This window comes from Calliopsis andreniformis, chromosome 5, assembly GCF_051401765.1.
Source record: "Calliopsis andreniformis isolate RMS-2024a chromosome 5, iyCalAndr_principal, whole genome shotgun sequence".
NCBI classification, from domain to species: Eukaryota; Metazoa; Arthropoda; class Insecta; order Hymenoptera; family Andrenidae; genus Calliopsis; species Calliopsis andreniformis.
The window spans coordinates 23,717,454-23,743,583 of NC_135066.1; the positions used below are offsets into that span (position 1 = coordinate 23,717,454).

The window sequence follows — 26,130 nt, forward strand, 5'->3', positions numbered from 1 at the left end:
AATTTCCGAATTTTTTGAACATTACGATGTCAGAGTTACAGTACTGAAAGCAAGTAATTTGTACAAATTCTTCTAAATTGTCCCTTGTCTTATTTAAGGCTATCTTCTCATATTCCAAAATATGCAATCAGTTCCGTTATTATTAGTAGTTTTCTGAAAATACTAAGGATTACAGAGTTAAAGGGAAATTAAACGATCAAACGAGCCCGCCGAAGGCTCGTTTGATCGTAATTATATGAAGCGGCTCGTTCGAAGATGATTACTTGTAGATATTTAAAGTCTGTGATAACGATTTTTTACTCGTATGTTATTTATTTATTTTTTATATATAATCTTAGGTATATCATCGTTTACATAACACTTTGTTCGTCTAGACTTAAACAAAAAACATAAGATTAACGCTAGGCCAGGTTGGTAAGCACGGCGCGAACAGAACAGTCGTTTGATTTTTTAATTGGTCTATTATAAAACTGAACAAACATATTTGAGTTACCAAACCGCCGTTCTTCTTATGGTACTGACATCTACTCCTTTTTTATACGCAGTTGAAACAGATACATGTTTTGTGCTGTATGCACTAAATTTACTAACATCTACGTGGTCTAATTTATGTGGTCTATCTATGTGTAAATATCTATGGGTAAATCTATGTGGTCTAATTGTGGAAACAAATAGATTTTGCGTATCTGACCGAAGTTTTTCAGTGATTTTTACATAATGTGAAATAGCTGTAGCTACATAAATTTTTGGTTGTTCATTGAAAAAAGTTATGCTTAGTACCGGTTGCATTGTACCCGGTTTCGAAGTTTTTAATAATTTTGGGACTTTTATTTGCACGCGTATAGATGACCTACTTATACTATTAATATTAATTAAAGCTAATGTTTGTAGTCTGTGTGCTATGACCAGGACCAGCAGTGTAGCTATGATCTCAGACACTTCTTTTAATTTTAAATCTTTTAGATCATTAATTGTTTCAATATAGGATAGCACTTGTTCGGTATCCTACGTACTGTCATACTTAGGTCTACAGGGTCTTCTTTTAAAGCATCCGCGCAAAAACCTAGATATAAGCGCATCTTTGGATATGTCATTCTTCGATATTAGTGATATCGTGGATCTCATCGAGTTTAACGATCCGTAACTAGCGCCTCCTTCAAATTTTAAGGTTAAAAAAGTTATTACATTATTACTGCTAGGTGTAAAAACACCGATTTTGTTTTCATCTGCAAACCTCAACCACTTTTTCAAACATCCTTCATATTGCTTCATGGTTGATTGAGTTATCAAACCTACCAGTATTTCTATCGATCTTTTTGGAGCTCCTTTTTTCAAGAAGACCTGTCTGACAATATCCCTGCCACTAGCAAAAGATTGTGCGCCAGCGGATGTACTTCTTGCCTGAAAGGGGAGAGTAATAGTTTTGATGATGGTTTAAATATTAATGGAGGTTTCGTCAGTAGTGAAGCAAACAGCAGGTACCATGGTTACGTGGGCCAAACTGGCGCAACCACGATGCCCAATGCTTTTTCATTAATAATTTTTTGCAAGGTTGGCAATATTAGAGCGAAAGGAGGGAATGCATAAAACTTTTCATTTTTCCAGGAAATTGTAAATGCGTCAAGTATTTCGGCTTCCGGATCTTGATATCGTGCGCAAAATCGTTCACATTTTTTATTAATTATGGACGCGAGAAGGTCAATAATGACAGGATCAAACTTTTTTACTATTTTATTGAATGCTTTCTGGGATAGTTCCCATTCTGTATCTAGATTTTTTACTCTAGAGGCAGCGTCCGCCTGTACATTTTCCTTTGAAGGTATATATGAGGCGACTAACCAGATCTTTCGGCTCTCACACCACTGCCAAATTTGCCTTGATAATTCACTCAGATGTGGAAATTTTATACCTCCCGCTTTATTAATATAGGCAATTGTCGTTGTATTGTCCATACAGATCAAAACCTCAGAGTTTTTTGCGTGTTCCGTAAAGCATTTTAATGCAAAAAAAGAATCTAGAAGTTCAAGATAATTAATATGATGTTTTTGATCTTCCTGGTTCTAAAACCCATGAGTTTTAGAAACCCGTGAGAACAACTCCACTTGATTCAGCACCCCATCCTGTTCTAGACGCATCCGAACTTATAACAATTTTATAATTTTGACTTTTTATTGGATTAATATCTATCCATATATTTTTCTTCCACCAATGAAAATCTTGCATAACGCTTTCACTAATCGTTAAATAACTTTCAAAATCGTTATTATTTATAAGTAAGGCTAGCCATTTTGCTCTTTCCGCTCTTTTGGAGTAAGTTTTACTATATTGGACTTCAGGACAGGCTGCTATTAAAACCCCCAGTATTTCTATTTTTAGGCTTTCTAGTAACTTATATATGTTCTATTTTTCTTTTGATCTGTTAAATTTATAGAGTATTTTTCCGAATCTAGAATAAATCCGAGGTATTTACATCTTCTACTGGGCGTTATAGCACTCTTATTATAATTTACTATAAATCCAAGTTTATACAGTAGTTTGATATTGTGTTCCAAATTTATCCTACAGGGTTACTATGGGTTTCATAATTTTTGTGAAGACATAAGGACTCTTGCATAATCCGAAAGGAAGACACATAAACTGGTACAACTTTCCTTCAGTTCTAAATCTTAGGTATTTTCTATCTCTTTTACACGCAGGGATGTGTGTGACTTGATAATAAGTTTTTTGCTCATCTTAAATCTTCCAGTTGAAACTGTGTATGCTTTATAAATGCATTTAATTTTTTAAGGTTAATGATAAAACTGTTAGAGTCATTTGACTTTGGAACCAGGAAATATGCTGTTGCAAACTGATCTTCACACTCTCTGCATTCCTCAATAGCGTATTTTTGGAGTAAAATATTTCTTTCTTTCTTAACTGCTTCTTTTTCGCTAAGAAACCATATTGGTTCTTTCGGTTCAGCGTTCTGAACAGGGTATTCCTCAAATAGAATTTTATAACCATTTAAACATTGCAGAATGAACTTATCATCAGTTATATTTCCCCATTTCCTTTTGAAGAAACTAAGTCTATCGGCTAGGGATTAGCTTAGTTACTTCCTGTTCGTCCTCTGACTCTTCTCTTTGTTGTTGAATCTCTGGGATGTTCGAGCTGTCGACATTTTGGGTCTGTATCTCACATTCGTGAAGTGCTTCCGTTGGAAATGACTGCCCACCTGCATTTGCCTTGCAGGCAGGCTGCGCAAGTTTCCCTGCGCTGTGTTTTTTTGCCGTATCTTTCTTAGGACCTGTCTTTCAGGGACCTTAAGTGCAGCAGCGGCTTTTTCAATTGACTTTGCCTCCTTAACCTGGTCTGTTAGTTTCTTTCTATATAGCCATTCGTCTGAGACGCTGGCGTCAAATGTTGTTTTTATATCTTTATCCATAGTAGATGTAATAAGGACTTTTTGGTAAGAGACTGTTGATGATACACGCCGCATAGGATCTTCCCCGTATTCCAGAGGTGTTTCATTAATTGAACATAATCCATTGCTTCATCTGAGTGATTCATTCCCATTAATATTGCTACACCTAACGAAATAATAGCCGATCCAACACAATTCTGAGTGTCAATGAAGTGTTGATCTCGCTTTTTGGCAATGTCTGTTAAATGACGTAGAACCTGCCTCTTGCTGTGTGGACAGTTCATTCTCAGGAGGGGTATTTTCGTCCATATTCTCTTTGTTTGATAATTCAGCATCTGAAAAATACAATCATTTCTTTTTATTCATGTATAATTTTATGTTCGTATGGTAGCTTTTTACGATTATCTCATTTTTATTCACACAGAACTGGGTATTGTTCTTATTGAACTAACCCTAGAAAGGCGCACTGGTTCGCGTGGAACAATGCGCGCTGTACCTTTTCCACACTTATCTTTTCATTGTTCGTATGGAACTGGGTGTTGTTCTTTTTGAAATAAACCTAAAAACCACGCTGCTTCACGTGGAAGATGCATACTAAACTTTTTTACACTTGTCTTGTCTTTGTTCGTATGGAACTAGGTGTCATTCGTTTTGAATTAACCGTAAAGACCACGCTGCTTCGTGTGGAGGATGCGTGCTACATTTTTTATAAATTAAAAAAAAAAACAAAAAGAATTTTTACCTTTGACGGTATTTTTTTGCTATTTCTGCATTATTTCGCATGGAATTTTGGAATTCCATCGAACGTCTTCTGAGGTTATCTAACTGCTCTTGCATCAGTTTTAATTTTTTGGATATCCTGCTCTCTTTCCCTTTCCGTTCTCTTGAAGATGAACGTGAATGATCTCTTTTTTTTGACTTTCCCATCTCTGATTTTGTAATGTTTCAAGAAAATTTCTTGATATTCGACAGTTATTCTCTAAACACGTGTTAATTTTCTCACAACAAAACAATATGAGGTTATGGGGGCACGCTCGTGACCATGAAGACGCTGCGCGTCAAAAAATTCTTTATTTAAACTCTAAGCGTTGTGTAGTTTTCTTACGTACTTAACAGTACTACTACAAGTAATCGTAGAGAACGAGACGTACAGTATAATCAACATCAAATGCCCGTCAAGTAAGTATTCAAATCCCTACATGATGTGAAGCCCTTGAAATTGAAAGTTCGTTCTTAGCGAGAGTTTAAATGTGTGTAGCATTATGTTAAATTCTGTTTTCGTTTCTTACTTTCGGAAGTCTGTAACATTCATTTCGCTTCTACAAGGAATTTTCTAATGGATCTTTTTGAGATTTGTTTACGCCACAGACTCTGCAGGACTGTTCGTTAGTACAACATATAATTTTCCTTCTCTCCCACTCAATAGCTGTCCCTGTTGGTAGATGTATCCTGACACTGACAGTCGAAAGAAACAGTACAAACCATTAGCTTTCATTTTAATATTTAATTAGTTATGTAAGTTACATACATGGCTTGCGAGTATTGGTGAGTTTATGAGTATTTTTGATGTCTCGCGGCCGCTGCCGCAACGAAACATTCGGCACTCATCAAGGACCGATACCGTCCTTGTGAGGTGTCGATTCGGCGCGATCGTCTTGTGTTTCATGGCACACGGCTTAAATGTGTATATGCGTGTGGATGAGTGACTACGATACTAGACGAGTGCAGTTATTCGGTTGACAAGTCATTCCTGTTGGTTGATTAGCCATTCCCCTAGATAAGTTCTATAAATCACATGTAAGACGGAAAATCAGGATCGGCGTAATGAGCGGTCAAAATAAAGACCTTGTAGGCGTTTACGCTAATAGCAAAACTGTGCGAGGTTTATTCCTGCGTTTCACCAGTCACAACGACTGTTCGTACAAGAATGGTCCTTCGACCGTCTTTTTAGCCATGAGGACGCCTTCGTCAGTATCGCCCTTTCCAGTGTTTATGGTAACCCTAGAGGTACCTACTTGACCGCAGAAAGAGAAAGCACGTTGACGAAAAGCACATGCCCCATTCGAGTATACGTTAACTTCGACTTTTCTAACACACAAGTGTTAGTTAATTCGTGAAAGTTATCCATTTCATTACAATGGACATAAGATGTTCTTATGACTTCATGATGTTCTAACGTTTGTCTCACTTAGTTAAAAATTTTATCGCTATAGCTTCACTGAAAATTTAATTCTATGGTATACTTTCTAATGACTGTCGTTTTCCGAGAAAAGAAAAACGCTCAAAAAAAAATGGAAATAGGAGTGATGAGAAAAATACAAAAATTCATACACCAGATTCTGACTGACATCCGGGGCCTTCCTTATTATCAGTTCAAGAAAAGGGTTACGATAATGAAGCAGTTGACTTCGATAATGAAGTATGTTTCTACATACAGGTTTGTGTCTGTACTGCCTGATATTTCCTCCTCCCATGATATAGAGAGTTCAGGGTTCCTTTACTGTACGACTTTTTGTACGATATAAATATATGCACGAATATTTCAAGAATCATAATGAAAGTTGCTGACACTTAGCGGCAATCAAAGCTGCAAAATCCTCTATGGAAGAAGTACTTATAAATGTTCAAGTGATATCAGCATACCAAAATTTAATAGCAGAGAATCGAACAATTCTGATGTCAATCATATCCACTATAATCTTGTGTAGAGGTCATGATTTACCCTTAAGAGGTAAAGAGCAACATAAAGGAATTTTAAGAGATCTAATTCAATTGAAAATTGACTTTGGTGATGCAAAGTTAAAGTCTTACTTATAGAGTAAAAGAATGTTACCTACATGTCTCCATAAATACAGAACTAACTGATGAATTTATATGGTATTGTTATAAAAAATCGTGTGCCTATTCTGTATTGGCAGATGGCACACCTGACATATCAGGGAAAGAACAGTGGTTAATAAAATTAAGATTTCGTTACGAAAGGAAGATGTCATTCCGTACAGAATTTCTTAGCTTCGAAGAATTAGAAGCTATGAATGTAACAACCACAGCGAATACAATTGACAAATTTCTAGAGAAACAAGGACTAGACCCAATGAAATGTGTTGGACAAGGATACAATGGATGTGTGATTGCGGCAGGGAGAGACGGCGGTGTACACAAAATAATAAGGGATAAGTACAACAAAGCTCTATTCTTTCATTGTACAAGCCATCGTTTAAATCTGATGGTAAGCGCTCTAAATTGTGTTACTGAAATTCGCAATACAGTGCCTACTATAAAGGACATTATAAACTCTTTTCGCGAATCTGTTCAAAGGAGGAAGTATATTCCAAACATGCCGGCTCTTTGTGAGACAATAATGTCTGAAAAATATCGTAACATTGTCATTCTTAAAGATAATTTTGCAGAAGTTGTGCAAGGTCTAGACAGATTCGCACAAGAAGAATACTGCCAGAAGAAAAATAGCTTTTCAGCTGCGCTATGCTGCCACGAAACCTCTTTCTTATCGCTACCTTTATTATTGCCACGTATAACGCCTTTCTAGAACCCGTTGCAAATATTCTGCAATCAAAAGGTTTAGATCTTCTTCCATGTATGAACCATATCAAGAAAATTCTGGTCAGAATGAAAATTCACCGCCAAAATGCTGATACAACTATATAGGATCTTTGCATTTCTACTCATGCCACTGCGGAAAAACTACTAGTAGAATTTCAGCTGTTCAGAGTTGTAGTACACCAGCAACATTGTTCAAATCCTCTTGCAGCCTCACCTGCCGAATATCGAAAACAAACTATCATTATACCATGTCTTGATTTTTTGATTTTCTGAGAAGAACATACCAGTCTTTTCCATATTGTCTCTACATCCGTTTCTCATGTTAGATTTGACCATTGAAGATTTGAAACGGAGAGCAAACTGTTTTGCTGAATTTTACGAATTAATCGAGATTGAATCTGAACTCGAATTGTGGTATCAGGTGTGGAGTGAGAAAAACCTTGATCTATAAGGTTTAACAGACTTGGAGATAGTGCAAATGATTAAAGAAACCAACACATTTTTTCCCGCTATAAAAAATGCCTTAAGAATTTCAATAGCGTAGCCTTGTTTGCCATTGAATTTTAGAAGTACTATTGAAAGGTCATTTAGCACCTTAAGACACGTTGAAACATGGTTAAAATCAATGATAACAAAAATTTAATGAGTATATATAAAAAATTGGTTTTAGAAAATAAGAAAAAGTTAGAAGTGAAAATTCTACAAAGATGTTCCGAGAATCCAAGACCGTTAGTTTTAGAAGTATAGGTTTAATCCAGTTTGAGGAATAAGAGTAAATGAAGTGTGAAATTAAATGTGTGACTTCTCTTTACCGGATACTTAAACTTAAAAAATGTTTTGTTTCCCTAAAAATATTTTATTAATTTGAAAAACAATGTAATAAATGGAAACGATTCAGGCCCCCCCCCCCCCCCCCCCCCCCCCCCAAGAAATCCTAGCTACACCAACGGGTGTGATTCTGTTTCTACAGTAAGATGGAAGCACCATGTTACTTGCTGAATATCCATAAAATTGAACAACCCCGAGAGTAGTCCTATTTTAACTATGTAGTAAGAGATTAAACAGGAATGTGGAATTATTAAGTATTCTACTTGGTAGAACTTTGATTTCAAAAACTGTATATACAAAAACGCTATAGGGGAGGCGGTGTTTTATTGATTTGGAGAGCTGGAATATTTATTACAAAAACGGTAAGAGTTGCCAATTGTGTACTGCAAGTTAAATCGGATGAATTTATTTCTTACAAGTTGCTAGGACACAAGATGTCCGCTTTTAATCGGTAAATGTGAATTACCTACTCGTTAATCTATAGAGAAATAGTTCAAACGAGAATTAAATAATACCTAGAGGGACATTAAAGGGTATAAGTTATTTTTTCTATATGTAATTTAAATAATTATTGGGAATAAGACTTTTAACAACACTGATTTCAATGGTCTCCAAATGAGCCGTTCATTTGTCCACAAAACAAAAATATTTATACTTATTTCAAATATAAAAATCATTTTGTCCTGTAAACGACTCAAGTACATCTTGTATAACTTTTTCCTACACATACGTATAACTGCGGACCGGTTTTAGTTTTCGAGATATACGCAAAAATATTTTCAAAATGGCTTATAATATTCTGAAGGTTTAAGATAAGTTTAGGTTAAGTTTAATACAGTTTTACATTACGTTTGGATTAGCTTTGGGTTATTTTGGTGTTAGTTAAGTTTGGTGTGGGGGCTTAAAAAATGGAATACGAAATATTCCTTTTTATATAATTATAATATATAATTATAATGGTAGAAATTAATTGTCCTACCTTCCCTAACTTAAACTTCGTTTGGATCACCGAAATTATAGAAGGTCCTACGCAGCCTAGTGTACACGCTTATCCAACACTCGACATACACTACCCGGTGGTAACCACATACACAAATAGCTTAGCTTTTGACATCAATGATTCGTGTGATCAGATTCATCGAGCGGTCAACGTATCAGTTGTGCCTGTTTACGTTGGATTTACAATGCCTGAGGGATATTTTAATTATATTGGTTACAAAACACCCAAGGGATAGGCTTACATCAACATTGAATCAGTAGACTCGATAGAGTTTCGCGCCAAGTACTTAGGTAACTGCATGCGCGGGATGAATTCTTTTTTCCGTTACGAATAATCGGCCAACTTTGGGTATTTAAAAATCTAGGTAAACAACATTTTCCGACAAAAAGGTGAAAATTCGTTCATGGGGATCTGAACTATAATGTGTCGAAGATAAATAACTTTTAGGAGCCCTACAATAGCAAAGTCCTCCTTGCCTCTCGCCCGTCTCTTGTGTAGAATCGTAACAACATATTGCGATACCTCATCTTTAAAATGCTAGTCTGCGAAAAAAGCAGAAAAATTAGCAATGTCGACAACCAATTACGTGTTCATCTTAGTTTATTTTTCTTACTATTGACTATGTTTAACCAATTTCTTGCCGTCACTACACTACTGCTTCATTCTTACTCAATTGAAATAGTTATATAGAAACCTTTATAAAAATTTGTGAAATCCCCCAAAAACATTAAAAATGCAAAGTTTGCACAAAGTACTTAAGGTGCCATTAAAGATTGTCATAGAAAGAAATGAACTTTCTAAAAACTATGCGCCATTTAAATTTATGATATCAAAGATAAGGCACACAAGTACCCACTTATTTTAACTTACAGTATACTCTGTTATACTTATTCGCAAGTTGGTTAAATCTGAATATGCTAGTACTCCAATATTTTAGAAAAACATATAATTAATTTACTGCTATCTAACAAAATCCAGCATAATTGCACCGATATTTATTGTATAAATGTCGCATACCCCATTAGTATAAGCTAAAATAATGGGTACTTGCGCGCCTTATCTATGATATAAAGTTAAATGTCATAAAGTTTTTGAAAAGTTCATTTCTTTCTATGACACTCTTTAAACGGTTTAAGGGCACCTTAAGTACTGGGCGTAACTTTGCATTTTTAATGTTTTTGGGGGAAGTTAAATATTTTGGTACAACGACTTTCTAACGTTAAAACTTATATTTTTGGATCCTATCAAATACTGTCAGACGTTAAAAAAAATGAAAAACTGTATATCTGCCAAAACGAAATTGAATCTAATATTGACTATAGAGTGCGACGAACTCGAGGGGTAGGGTTCAAACGAAATAATACTTTCACATGAAGAATTCATAGCTTAACAAACGGAGAACTTGCAACCGGGATCAGAATCTGTTGGATCATGTTGTCCACGTTTTGGCAACAAACATAGAAACTCAATCAGCTGTGTAGATGAGAGAAAAGATTTTCAAGAAGAAATTAGTAATTAGCTACCAGACCGACTATTTTCCAAAGTTAACGGAGCACCAAAGTAGGAGAGATAAACACGACCTCTAACTTCGATGCTTTCACCTTCTTTAACAGTCGTATACTCAAATCTCCACTTCTACAACTATATTCATGGGAAAATTACTTACCGCGTTTTTTTTGGTGGTCCATGACTTTCATGACTCACGGTAACAAGAGAGGGAGAAGGAAAACACATCAAAGAGTGACATCAAAGACTCTGACTGAATCTGATGATGTTTAATAGTAGGCTCGATAACACGAGATCTCTTGACCTTAGTAGTTTCATGAAATTTGTGGTTCTAACTAGATGGACCTAGACGGATTGATAAGGAGTATTAGAGGAAGATCTCACTGCCGAAGACTCTACATAGCTGTAACTGAAGCGGCACCTCAGAGCCGTAGCTTCTTAGGGATCGTTTGGCCTAATGTAACACACCTCTCTTAGCTATACCTTGCGACAAATTTAGGTAGCACGGCATAGGTAGCATAGCACGGTTCCAGCGATAGACGCACCTTTAGGAGGATCCCCCACATACCTGTGAATCACTAATCACTAATCACTCTGTGGTTAATGCAATTAAACGCTACTCTGGCGTTCTAAATCCAACATAAACAGGGCTATCAATATCTCAGAAACTAAAAGCTTCAGAATATGACATACAATAAACATTTTGGCAATACAAAATATTTTTGCGTACATCTCGAAAAACATATAGGGAAAAATGGTTTAGAATGTTGTTCCTAACAAAATATTTCAAGGTTATTAAAAATGATGCTGAGAATCCTGTTCCCAATGGTTATCACAATTTATAATAGAGGAAAAGGTGGTACTATGGGACCTCATAATAAAATAAGTTATCAGGTGTTTTATCTCGGTAGGAGGCTTTTCCGAGAGATTTTCCTGCGTCGAGCTGCCGTGAGTTCGAGGCAGGACGGCCTGATACGTTTGCCGTATCCGCCCTGCAAGCCGCTCGACAGAATAGACAATCATCCTTTTGGGCGCCAGGCACTCTCGTGCCAATAATAACGAATAATTAACAGCGATACGTTACGGCAGCAAAGTCAGCTAGCTCGTCGGAAGAGGAAAGGTCATGGTTCGGACGCGCAGAGAAATCAAGCCTTCACGGCAAGGCAAAGACGAGACTTCGATTATCTTCCACAGATGTTTATTCGACAATATAGAGCCGTATGGACGGCACGATCACGGAAGATTACAGGTGGTCGGTACAGAAACAAACACTTGTCCTCACAATCTCGGTACATACGGACTCGCCCGTTACAAGAATGCGTTGATCTTACTTATTCCGGAATACGCGAAACGAAACGACAAATTAAACACGATCGCAATATTGGAGACACCCTGGGGAAACCGGAATCGCGCCTTGCACTATCGGCACTTCGTGCCCGGTAATTAGGAACTAAAGTAATCTGTGCAGCTTACCCTAATTTCGCAGTCACAATGCTTCGTCGTATCGGCAACGCGAGTCGACGCTCGGTATGCGCGCATGCGACCCTCCCGATTCGCGGTACGTCCCTCCCTCGCGCAAGCGCGACAGCCTCTCGGCGTACTCACCGTGGTTCAGGCGCGGATTCGAGGAGCGGAGCCCCTCTCCTCTCCGGTGACGATCCGCATTTTCTCGGCATCGTGGAGACTTCCCCAGGACTTCCTCTGGCTCCTGCCGCCTGGACAACGATCTCCGGGCTTTCCTCCACCCTCGCCCTCCGCTTGAGCTGTTGCAGAAGGGCAGCACCGCCGGACCATCCCTTAGCTTGGTGTGGGCAGATTTTCCTTCGGCTCTTTGGTCCTTCGCAGAAGCAGCAAGCCTCTGGACTCCGAGGGTAGAGGGCTCTTGTACCTTCCGGTGTAGATACGACGCCTGAATCCGGAAACTGCACGGCCAGGGGACGGGGACGGCGTCGGGGTCCCTCAGGTTTCTTCTACGGTCCTGAAACGTCGTGCGCGCTCGGCGCGGCGGCACCCGGAATTAGTGGCGATTCCAAATTCATGACATTTTTTCCCAGGAGGTGTCTCTCAGCATGTGTTTCGCAAGGGGGCCGTACGGTCCTTCTTTTCACTAAACTGCGTTCACTGGGAAAACGCAGTTGCCGGTTGACGAGTTTTCGTACCCTTTGCGCAGTTCACGCCTACGCTCATTAGTTATTGGCTCTGTCACTCCCGAGTACATCCCTACCCATAAACCCCTTGTTGGGCCCTTGCAGGTCCTACCATTTCTGAAGAAAGTCACTTCTTCAAGTGTTAGCGCGTAAACGGTGTGAAAGAAATTTTGAGCAAGCAAACGGTATTCTTTACATTTTAGTTTTTTTTTTTCAATTTCTTCCTTTCAACTTTTATAATAATGCACCTGGGGCCTCCGAAAGTATTAATGCGGCCCTATTAGCAAATAAAAATCTTGAATATTGTCCCTGTCGACCAAAAACGTACTGGTACCAGTCAGAATTTTTACTACGTTGCCATACCATAAACGACCCTGGATTTCCCGTGTCATAAACTACCTGGTCGTATCGAACATTTTGTAGGAAACCCAGGAAACAGTTCTACCGTCGCCGTTTCATTATAATCAAATAATCTGTGGATTCATATACATTTATATCTGAATAAATATTGTTTCTTAATAGATAGAAACATTTGTTTCATTTGGACACTAGGTATATAGAGTAGAAAGAAGCAAGGCGTGTCCTTTTAGCCTTTTGAATCCTTCACCAATCTCAGTGGAAAAGTCAGTCGAGGCAATGGAAGCCATCTGCGCGAAACGACTGCGTTCTCTCAGTGAATGCAGTATAGTTTCGCTTACTTTGACAACGCGGGGTCGGCGCTATGCGCAACGTCACAAAGTATTAGGGCGTTTCCACACACACCAGCATTTTACATTCGCCGGATCCGCCACCGTTCATCGGTTCTTGCACGCGCAAAGGCCAGCGCGGTTACTCAAGAATTTATTAACCATAATTTATTATTTTTATTATACCTTAAGCGAAAATATAGAAAACACGATAGTCAGTATTGGGTACACCCACTTTTAGTGAGATATAGGGTGGTCAATTTAACTGAAAACCCTCAAATCTAGCGTCTATGATGTTCAGAAGTGGAAATGCAGACGTCTTGTTTTCGATCCAGATACTTCTTGATTGCTGGTTATAGCCTATTATGGAAATGTCAATTCTGTAATCTAAATAAATGCGAATGAATCGATTCCTTCCTAATAATTATTTGTATCGTCAACGCACGAAACCCTTAATTATAAAATGTCTGTAAACTATTTACTTGGTTTAATTTAAATTTTTCACTTCATGTGATCCAAAGAATATGAATATAATAATAGTAATTGGTCCAACAATGCACAAAAATTAATGTGCGTGATTAATAATTGTTTGGTCGTGGCAATATGATGAAGTAATAATTTAATAATCCACTAGCATAAAAATGAGATGATGAAACTTATCAGAAGGATAAATTACCCAACCTGTTACAGTAAGAAACTTGTAAATTTATTGTCTCTCGTATACTTTGGCTTAGTTATAACAAATCTCCTATGGCAGGTATTTTCTCTGAGGAGAAAATAGAAGAAGTTGAGTCTTATTACTCCTGTCTTTAAGGGTCAATACAGACTTTTGTTTTGTAATTATAAGCTGATAAGGAAACAAAACCTTATGTTAAGGATTCTGGAGAACATAGTTTCCCATAAATAATCATTTTTATTTAAAAATATGTTAACTGAAAAGCAACATGGTCATATGTCTGGTTTCTCTTCTATAATCAGTTTAATTAACTATAGTCATTACATTACAAATGCCATTGAAATGAGACATCAAGTCGATACACTAGTTTCAGAAAGGCTCTTGTCTTTCATTTCATATTCCTATCTAAACTGTCTGATACCAGCTTTGATGGTCCCCTCTTTAATTCGATTTCAAGTTTTATAACGGGTAGATCCCAAATAGTAAAATTTAATAATAAGTACACTAGTTTAGTTGATTCGAATGTCCCTCAGGGATCATATTTTGAATCTTAGCCGTTCAATCTTGTTCAACGATAACTATGGAGTTATTACTAGTGGAACGTCCTTAAAACGATGCTACGTTATCCATGGAAGAACGGCTTTCCAATCGATGAAAGGTGGGGGTTTGCGTGGCGTGCGGTTAAGGGGTTGAATTTCAAGGCTTAAATCTTTCTTAACAAAAATTTATTCAATGAAAAAGACCTATTCTAATCCTAATATTAATACAATATTAACGCCTATTCTAATCTAGGCTGAATAATAATGAGATCATAAAGAAGTGTGAGGGTTATATTATACGTAATTGTATAAAAGTGAAGTTATGTTGATTATCATTTATTCATCAATTATCTTAGTAACGCAAGGGTTATACGTTTACGCTTTATATGTCGTTGAACGAGAGTTAGAATGTGTGATTATACTATTACTAATTATAGATATATTAATTTATATAATTCGTGGTAGAGGATTCTTTATACGAGGCGCAGTGTGAGTGTATGTGTAATGGATTTGGTTTCGTATGCCTTGGTCGCTGCCAAAGCAATAGGTGAATATAACCTCGGAGCGATCTCAAATCTTTGTGAAACAATTAACCTTGGCTTGAATTGCCCAAGCATGCATAAGGCTTTCGTTATCTCGGTTATATCAATCGCTACGCTTGAGAAAATACTCTTCAGAAGCGGTCTTAATATTTATCAGACTAGGAACGGCTTCTAGCGCTCGTTGACCGGCGATTCGTCTGCTTTATGGCAAGTGTGAACTATAACCTTAAAGGAGCATTGATTACTATATTTGCTAGGAGAGCGGTCTCGATCCTACAGGACTTAGTACATCAGCTGCCACCAAGATGTCATTCGTACTGCATTCACTTAGAATCGTCGTAGTGCATCTGTCATAGTGGTTACGCAAACCAAAGTCTGTAAAGGAGCATTAAATACTCTTGATCTCTGGAAAACGGTCGCTACCTCTAAAGGAGTGGTCTCGATCTCTGGATGAATACCTCAGCTGCCTCTCAGATCCTCGTGTTCTCGAAACCCAATGCCAGAGAGAAGTGTGTCTCCTGCTGTTTTCGCAGGTCCTTATATACCCCCCAGTTGGAGTTCGCACATGTGTAATGACTTATTTCTAATGGCGCACTTATTCTAACCATGAATTTTTAGATGAAACACGTACAAAGTAGGTTACACTTATATTCAAATATAATTAAAACCTATAATACATGATATATGACAAAGTAGAAAAATATTAATATGTATTTAAACTGATAGAATATGTAATAGTATTACAATAACAATACTAATAGAAAGAAAGGTAATACAATATTAATAGAAAGAGAGCGAAATAAATACAACGAAGTAGAGAGAGATGGCGATAGTTAGAGAGAGATAGAGTGAGATAGAATGAGCTGGAGATAGAGTAGGCAGTAGGGTGTTTCATCAGTATGTTGCTGTATTATACGGATGACGTACAAATGTTTTGCACTCGTGTATCTAAACATGATACCATTCTTATATGGACTAATCGTTTGAACTAGGAAAGATATTGTCACAAAAAGAATTTTAGGTCCATTATTACCAGTATCCTTTCTTTGGATATGGTTGGATAGTCGTGGTCCGTTGGCAGGGAAGCGGAGGAGAAAGGAAGGTGACGGTAGTGTGTCGTTATGTGCTGAACACCCTGGCTTGAAGTTGCTCCTACGACCCGAGGATTGGACCCTTTCGAGCTTCGGCTCTCGTTGTCTTTCTCCAATCTGCAGTTCATTTCTTTCGTGTACGAACGGCGGTACGTTACTGTTTCCATCCGAACCATTCAGTCGATGAGTACGAGGGAAGAGTCGGGACGGAAGGAGAGAATGAGTTTGGGATGGGCGAATAATTAGAATAGAAGGAGGAGTAAGACCTTCCTTTCAACAAATCAAATTTTATATATCTTTGTTATAAATAATCGAAATCATGTCGTGTTTGGTATTATTTTAATCAAGAGAACACAAGAGACCAATTGATATTGCTCACGTGAAAATCTGATAGCAAATAAGGAATTTGACTTTTCCACTTTTTAATCCCTGTTCTTATCCTTATCTTTTATGGTCCTATCGTTCTCATGAGTCCAGTTCGAGTGCATAAGTTCCAATTGTTTAGTTACTTTGCGACACACAATAAACGAAGTAATATAAATGGCAATGCCCAAAACGAGCTTTCGGTCGAGCAATTTTGATAATCTTAACATAATAAATTAGAAAGTCCTTACGAAATTATTAAAAGAAAAGTTTATATCAAATAAGAAATGAAATATTAGTTCATTTATCGGCCATAGAATTAATCTAGAAAAAAGTCATATTCATGTTGAACTAAATAAACATATTGTGGCCGTTCGGCACTGCCATCACGGCCTTGTCGTTTTCTCTCGATTTCCATTTCCGTTTTCTGTTCTGACTTTCTCTTCGTCTTTCGCTATTCTTAACCTTTTCTTCTAATACTTTACAATTTCCAGCCTATTCTTTCTACATCCTGACTCAAGGATTGGCACAGGTCTGGTCATCATCAGTCACATCTGGCCACCAGATCCGCACGAGGCTCAGGACAATTTTTCCCTTTTTACTTTCTTTACTTTACTCGGATACTCGGACTAGCTAAAATTCTTTTCCTACACTTATTATTAAATTCTAATATTTAGAATCTACCTGTTACAATACTTGAAACTCCACAAACAGGAGCTATTGAAATTGATAGCAGACAGTTTAGATAGTAATACAGAATGACGGACAAAATTGTTTCTACAACTAGTGTATCGACTTCATGTCTTGCCCCAACGCTATACAGGATATCCCAAATAAAGTGCGGCAACCATTAAGGAAGGATTCCTAGGTTGATTCTAAAGAACTTTTTCCTTTGCAAAAATGTCCTCTGAAGCTTTGTTAACGAGTTATTAACGAAAAACGTGAACTAGTGACGGAGCGCAAGCGTAGCGGTTGCTCTCGCCATACTCAAGCCTTATACAAGAAACTCAAGATCTCTACGTTATTGCCCAATTTCTATTAAACTATTGGATGAAAAATTACGAAAAAAATCAGGGACACGTTAGCTATCTCGATACAAATTATGAAATTTTGTCAGATTTTTGAATTACCCGAATTGTAAAAAATAAAATGCGAAAGAAAAAAATTGAAAAATGCTGATTTGGTACTGTAGCAATACTGAAATAATAACCATATTAATTCAACAGATAAATATCACTAATACTATTGTTCTCAATTTCCTTCACAAAACAATGTTTCTGTAACTTCTACGGAAACGTTGATTTTTATTTTTTTAGTTATGACAGATCAAAGCAAAAAATGTTTAAATAAATTGAGATTAATAATATGACTCTAGTAATATGAGTAATTACTATCGGTAAAACTCACCCATTCGATGAGGAATTCACCAGCTGCTTGAACACTTGCTCCATTGGGTCACTGTGCCGATCCCGATCATTGGGGGACGATGCCCAGGTAACGCTGATCACAGATACCACACCACAAGAAGCCACCTTGCATTTACAACACTTCATGGTCACTAACACTGATCACATCACCAAACAAGCACTTGACCTTTTATTGGCCGACAACTGATTATTTTGAAACGTTCTGCGGTATTCCGTAAATAAAAACAAGATGTTATACAGTTCTGCGGCGAAATTGTGATCGATACTGACGATTTTTTCTGAAGTCTCTTTTCTCGTGCCCTTGCATCCCTCCAGTGCGACTTCTCGGGGTGTAGCTTCGTCAAAATACTCAAATTTGATTTGCTAGTTGACACCAACATGGTTGGATCTTCCTCGGTTACTTTTTTTAGTGGAGGTGGTAGTCTCTTCATCGGGTCGAGAAAGTCACAAGCAAATTCATGGGGAAAAGCAACGGCATATCGGATTAGCGTAAGAGACCGTAACGAGTGTCTCGCAGATGTGGCCGTTTATAATCACAGGTATTGCCCTGCAAGTTCGAAGGAGCCATCGGTACCCGAGACCGAAGACCGCAAGGGTTGCGTCGCGCTTACCGTCGAAGTCCTTTCGATGCATTCAGACGGGTGAAATATATAACCCTCGGTGCGAGTGGTTCAAGAGATTGAACCTTAGTTCAGGGTCATAAAACAGGTCTCCTTGCTCTGATTTTAGGAGGACTTCCGTGAAAAAGCAAAATATTATGTCCAAGAAAATTTAACCGTCACTATATTGATGGTGAACAGAAATCGGACGTTAGAGGAAACAATGAACAGCTCTGAACAACTCGATTCTAAAATGATCACGAGTTTTGGTAGAGATTCGCACCAAATACATTCGCATCGCGAGTGCTGGGGAATCGAAAAAATAGCATATTAAGCAGCTCGTGTGCCGACTAGACTTTACGTCTGGTAAAGTCTTGTAAGATGTCTGTGAGATCTATATTACTAGTTGTATTAGACGGAGAAAGATAGATTTATGTAAATTGGCGAAACTGTGGAAGATACCAAATGCGATTTTTGTAATTCTAAATCAATTTAAGAGTGTGGCGGCATTGTTCAATTGAAGTAATTAACAACACATCAAAAGTTTAAGCAGACATTCGCGCCAGTTATGAATTATGCCACGAAACTTCTTGTTAATAAATGCGGTAATTGTTTATATAGGATTAGGGCCTTCCTGCCAATTGGTTTGCGCCTTTGCTACATTGTAGATTTTGATGTGTAGATTAAGAACCTGGAAGAAAAAATTGCCGCTCGCTTCTTGTTTTTGAGATATAAAAGTTTATATTACGGTGCGGACGCTGCCGTATCAGATATACAGTACTGGCAGAATGAAGCTCATGTGCATGTGCGAGTTCTGCGTAGTCATGGAACGCGCATGCTGATTCTAAAAGTTTGAAAATCTAGCAAAAATAGTTTACCGCAATGGCAGAATATTCGATGACTCAGATGATAAATAACCCTTAGCTATTGCTTCAAGATTTAATTAGAAATGCGACTGAGTGGCTCTTGTTTATTTGGCAAAAATTTTAGAACAGAAATCTCGATGATCACAACAGAATGATCATTGTAAATTTCTGTTATCTAAATAAAATTGCCAAAGACGTCCTCTATGAGATACTTCAATTCACCTTAAAATTCATCTTAAAAGAGAATTACATGTTCTCTAGATCTAGTTCTGACAGAATTAATGGGACCCGTCGAGTACATTTCAAGTTTAATTTTTCAATTTGTGTATAACTGCTAAAGTAATGCTTATCTTGCAAATTTTTTAGAGCGTACACTGAACCTTTCACATAAACTATAAAAGGCTAATGTACTTGACTTTATTATTTGATTTCGATGCTTTGTAAGACCGGAATAACCACGATTTCTATACACGTACTGAGTGTACATTTTTACACTGACAATGTCTTGGTCATGTACCCAACATTATTTCGCGTTTGAGGCTTCGTTTATTAGTTATGTGTCTAAAAATCTGATGCAACTCTTCAAAAATGAGCTCTCGCCAAAAGATTATGCCATGCTGTTAAAAAACATCCTGTACGTATGAGCTTAAGTTAACCCTTCTAATGCCGCACAAATGTCGAGTCTTAAGGGTTAATATTGCTGCTGCGCTGTTCTCATATGATGGTCACATTTCTGTACATTCGCAGATATTATTTTACACGTTTATCAATTGTTCTTAAGCCTTGCAATATGTAAAATTAAAAAGCATGCGACTAACTCGGAGTAGCTATTGTCTGTATTTTAAAAGAAGATCCCTGTTAGTCGGAGCTTCTAACTCGCGGTGTTATCGCCTTTCTGGATTGTGAGTGGATTTTCCGACACAACACAAACCCTTCTCAATGAATCCTAAATTCCTAACCAATTACCTATGACTGCTTAGTTGTGGAACCTGGCTTATTTCCTGTCCTCGTTTGGCGTCTATCATTTCCTTATTTTCGCAAGCACTCTCAACGTCCTGTCCATGGCCGCTGAGAAAGGTATTGAACTTTATTTGTAATTTAGGAAGACCCGTGTCGCATGGATAAAATGATGAATAACTCGAAGAATGCCTTCTCATGAGGCAGTTTAAGTTATACAGTATTGTGCCTTAAAATAGCTGCATTTTATAACCCGGAAAACGTTCGCGACTATCCCCACCACTCAGCAAGAGTTCTCTCGTCAAACGACCAACAGGATCCTTACAGCAACAAGCCATAAATTTTTCCGTGTACTACCGAAGTATCGTATGACAGGAAAAAGACAGAATTAGGATACTTTTTTACATTGACCTTTAAGGGGGTACGGTAGTCACGTGACTTTTCAAGAGTACCAGGTCGGTGTCTGTTATTACAGTTTTCGTTACAGGAATAGTATTGTTACGTTTGTGGGGAGCCGCCGGCGGCTCCCCGCGCGCACCGTAATTTCTAACGCGTCGCGGCATCGGAATCAAGCTTACACGGTATCACAATTTCTTTATTTACAATTATTAACTATACGCAGTATTATTAAGCTCAGATATAAGGTAAACGATTCGGATATTTTGCTCGTCGTGTTTACTGCCTGACAGCTGTCAGAATTCTGTCTGACAGTTGTTCCTCGAATGTCCTCCTATTCCTCGTTGCGAGCGTAGCAGGCCATGGAGATGTACCCGGTGCTCGCAACACTGCTCCCCTCCTTCGGAAAGCGGGCGTCCCGACCGCGCTCAATGTAGGCTTCCAAGTCGGCGTCTGTATTGCTGCCTGGAAAAGAGGTACAAGAAAGTTTATACCTGCATGGCCTTCCCCAGGCTGCGCCTCGACATTCGTCCACGGTCCCAGGGAAAAACCATGCCAAAACCCTGGGCGAGGCGCAGTGTGCTAAGACCAATTTCGTATTCCTCTTCTTCGCTCTTCTGCCCTCGCCCGTCCTCTTCATACTTGCGTCCTTCTTTCTTGCTGTTTTCTCGGGCCCTGCTCCCTACGGTCTCTCTCCACGAAACATACCTCGGCCGGACGCACCTCCTTGTTTCCCACCAGGGAATCACTATTCCCCGTATGGCAAGGGGACCTCTTTATAGGTCCAAAGGTGCGCCACATATCCAGGGACCGGCCCCGGAGGCTCGCCTTCCCGGGAAAACGAGACTTCTCCGGTGTGGGGAAACAGACCCGCGTACGGTTAAGTCCCCCACCCGCTGTCGGCCGATCCGCACTGCGAACCCCGGGCGGCACACGATGGTAGCCGTTGTGCCCCTGGACGGCGAGGTTGAACGAGGAGATGAGAAGGGAGACTCACCCTAGCCTTCTGCGATGGCGCTTCTTCTTCTTGGACGAGGTTGGTTGTCGGTTTTCTTCTTTCTTCTATTGGTCCTTCTTCCTGCACTCGCCGGCGAAAATACTCCTACGCTTTCCATGTCCCCATCCTTTCTTGTTCCTGTACTGTGGTCCTGGAGTCTTTTGACTTTGTGGGCTCGTCTCAGACACCTCCCTGCCTGGAGAGGGAGTGTCGCCCGGGGAACCCAAGGCCGCGACGTCCTCTGCAACCCTCCAGGAGCCTGCGTGGACCTGGGTTAGGTCGTCTTACCGAAGAGTCCCGACCAACGATCCCCCGGCATCCCCCCCTCCCCGTGTTCACCCGGGGCCCGCGTCTCAGCTCTGTTCCTGCTTTCCCCAGCTCCTCTTGCCTCTTGACGTTTCTTGAGCACTTCTTTCTTCTTGTTCCTCTTCTCTCGGAGATATTTGTTTCTTCTTTGCTGGGGAAATGGGTTATTCGCTGAATCTCGCGAGGCGATTCACATGTACTACTTTACACTTGCCTCGGGCGGTGCCCTTAATTCGATAAATTACATCATTCAATTTCTCTACCACGACATACGGCCCTTCCCAGTCCGACTGTAGCTTGGGGCATTTGCCCTTTCTTCGTCGCGGTTGGAACAGCCATACCTTTTCACTTGGAACAAAAGTGATGGTATTAGCGTGGCTGTCGTACCAGGCCTTCGTCTTGGCGCTACTTAAACACAGACGATGTCGGACAAACTCATGCATTTTTTTCATTCTCTCTTTGAGTTGGGATACAAACTCCGTTTGAGCGTCATTTCCTTGGGGCGGTAGCCCCCTCCACAATTGTATAGGGAGACGCAATTCTTGACCGTACAGGACCATTGACGGTGTCATTTGTGTGGTTTCGTGTCGGGCTGACCTGTATGCCAACAGGAACATCGGAATCCACTCATCCCAATCCCTCTGATGTTCGGCGACGAACATGGAGAGATACTGTAGTAAGGTCCGATTTAACCGTTCCACCATACCGTCAGATTGTGGATGCAGGGGTGTAGTCCTCGTCTTCTTTACTCCTAGCAGTTTCATAAGTTCTTTGAAGACGGTGGACTCAAAGTTCCTCCCCTGATCTGAGTGTATTTCCAGCGGCACTCCGTGTCGACTCACGACATGCACTAGTAATGCTTTGGCCGCTGTTTCAGCTCGTTGATTTACCATAGGGATTACCTCTGGCCATTTTGAAAAGTAATCAGCAACCACCAGCAGGAATCGATTTCCAGAACTTGACTTCGGAAGGGGTCCTACGACGTCCATCGCAATCCTCTCGAACGGAGCTCCGACATTGTAGATCTGCATCACGCCGGCTCCTCTTTCTCGCGGTCCCTTCTTCGCCGTGCAAGTAGTACATTTCCGGCACCACTCCACGACATCCTGTCGACAGGTGATCCAATAAAATCGCTGCCGCACCTTCGCCAGGGTTTTGTTCACTCCGAAGTGTCCTGCTGCTGGGGAGCTGTGACATTCCTGTAGTACTTCTGTTACTTTCTTCCGTGGCACCACTAGCAACCACGTTATTTTCGCGCCGCAAGATGATTCCCATTTTCGATAGAGGATGCCATCCTTGACCTCTAAGGAATCCCATATCGTCCAATAAAATTTTGTTTGCGGCGGACATGCTGAAATTTCTTCTCGTGTTGGTCTGATTTCTTCGCGCTTCTTTAATAAGATCAGTCCAATATCCTCGTCCTCGGCCTGGGTTTGTCTCCAGTCTCCGACGTCTCCAGTTTCACAGGCCGTCCGTAAAATCCTTGTAGTCTCCCTCTGGTCCTGCTCCTCTCTTCTGCTGCAGGGTTTACAATGTGTATCAGCGCACGGTCTTCTTGACAGCGCATCTGCATTCCCATGCGCCTTTCCTCCTCGATGTCGGATTTCAATGTCATATTCTTGTAATCGCTCTATCCATCGAGCGATTTGCCCTTCAGGACGCTTGAAGGACATTAGCCATCGTAATGCTGCGTGATCAGTCCTCACCAGGAACCTTCGTCCGTAGAGGTAGTGGTGGAAGTGCTCCACGGATTTCACTACCGCAAGCAATTCTCTTCTGGTCACGCAGTAATTTCTTTCTGGCTTCCCCAGGACTTTAGAGAAATAGGCTATTACTTTTTCCTGGCCTCCTTGTACCTGTGATAATACTGCTCCAATGGCCACGTTTGAGGCATCCGTGTCCAAAATAAAATCCGCTCCTTCAATGGGATATGCGAGAACGGGAGAGCTTATTAGACAACTCTTCAGCCGTTCGAAAGTCTTCTGCTGCTGTTCCGTCCAGATGAAGGTTTGTTTGTTTTCCGTCAACTGGTGCAGCGGTTTCGCAATATCCGAGAAGTTCCTCACGAATTTCCGGTAGTAAGTGCAGAGTCCTAGAAAACTTCTCAATTCTTTGATATTGGCTGGGACCGGCCATTCTGCAATGGCTCGTATTTTCTCAGGGTCTGTCTTGACTCCTTCTCCGGTGACGATGTGTCCCAGGTATTTTGTTTCCCTCTTTAGGAAATCACACTTCTTCGGATTCATTAATAACTTCGCGTTCCGAAGGCGTTGAAATACCTGGCGTAGATGCTCCACTTCCTCATCAAAGGTCCTCGCGTGGATTATAATGTCGTCCAAGTACACCAGACAGATTCTCCAATTCAACCCTTGGAGAACTGTTTCCATCAGCCGTTCGAACGTCGCGGGAGCATTGCACAGTCCGAAAGGCATTACTCGGAACTGCCACAGTCCGGCTCCCACGCAAAAAGCTGTTTTCTCACGGTCCCTTTTGTCCATGACAATCTGCCAATATCCGCTCTGCAAGTCAACTGTTGAGAACCATGTGGAGTTTGCGAGCGCGTCAAGGGTGTCTTCAATCCTCGGCAGCGGGTAAGAGTCCTTTTTCGTAATTTCATTCAATCGACGATAATCTATACAAAATCTGGTCGAACCGTCCTTCTTTTTCACTAGGACTATCGGAGATGACCAGGGACTCTGTGACTTTTCAATCACCCCTTGTGCCTCCATCTTTTCCAATAACTGGTCAACCTCCTGACGGCGATTTAGCGGCAATCTCCTTGGCGCCTGTTTGATTGGTGCATGGTCTCCTGTGTTTATTCGATGTTGGACGATTTCACACCTGCCTACCTCATCGGGGTTCTTTGCAAACACATCACGGAATTCTTCAAGCAAATCAGCGAATCGACTCTGCTGGTTCGCTGTCAATTCCATGGAACATCGTTCAAAAAGTTCTCTTAGATGTTCTGGTATGCCTCTCTTCTCTTCGGTTTCCTCTTGAAGTCTTCGGTTTTCCTCTTGATGTCTTCGGTTTTCCTCTTGAGGTCTTCGGCTTTCCTCTTCTCTCCCCTTCAGTGGAACCGAAATTCCTCCTGTGAGGCATACCACTTGCCGGGCTAAATCAATTTGGCACCGGTGTTTGCTTAAGAATGCCATGCCTAAAATACATGGTTCCGTCATTGCTACGACGAAGAACTCCTCTTCGCTCAGAAAGTCCCCCAACTGTATTTGAAGGGTTCCTTTCCCGAAGACTGGCATGTCTTCTCCCACGGCGGAGCGAATCCTCAATCTCGTACGGTCCAGCTTCCCCATTGAACATACTCCTTTTCTTATGAGGTTAACTGAGGAGCCGGTATCGAGGACGATGAGGCAGGCCGTTCCTTCAATATGTCCCTCGACGACGGTATCCATAAGTGATGTCCTCTTCGTCTCTCTTGACGAGACAACTCCCACGATGGGGGGACGCGCTGTCGCGTAGGCCAGGCTGGTCCCCCTCACGCCGGCCTCTTCGCGTTTCCCGCCTTCCTTCGCTTGGCTTCCGGACAATTCTTCCGCATGTGGCCCTGCTGTCCACAGCTCCAGCATGCTCCCTTCTCTTCTGCTCTCCTCTTCATGGCTGATGTAGTCTCTCCACTCCGGTCCGGGTCTCTTCTTCTGCTATTCTGGAACTCCAAACGCGCGAGCGGTTTATATCCTCGCATGGGTGCCGTTCGTCGCGCCTCGTCTCGCGCCAGTGCCTCCACGGCCTCTACCTCCAGGGCCCGGGAAACTACGGCCCCCAACGAGGCGAAGCCGCTCAGACGTAGCGATCTCCTGACTTCGTCGCTCTCCAGGGCTGTGATGAACTGAGAGGCCGCCAATTTGTCCCGCGTCTCCGCAGGACATTCCGGAAACGCGGCACCCGCCAGCCTCTCCACCTCCCTGGCCAGCGACGTCAGGGACTCCCCTCTCCGCTGCCGACAATTTTGAAATAGCACATATTTTAAACTGGCTAAATTTTTAGCTCCAAAGCGGAGCTCCAAGGCCGAAACTAGAAATTCGTAGTTTGTTAACTCGGCAGCAGACAGAGCCGTCAAAATGCCCCTCGCTGAACCCTCCAACGAGGCGACCAAGGCCGTAGCCTTCCTCGCCCCGTCCCATCCATTCGCCCGAGACACAGCCTCAAATTGTACTCTGTATTCTTCCCAGGACTCTTTCCCGTTATACGCTTTCGGCTTCACCGCGTACCCCAAGCCCAAGGG

The 26,130-nt window shown here is 40.6% G+C and overlaps 1 protein-coding gene across 8 annotated transcripts in view; it reads left to right on the forward strand.

The window, feature by feature from the left end:
• Positions 1-26,130, forward strand: part of LOC143179230 (uncharacterized) — a 590,730-nt gene that overhangs the window by 528,869 nt on the left and 35,731 nt on the right. The window lies entirely within an intron of this gene.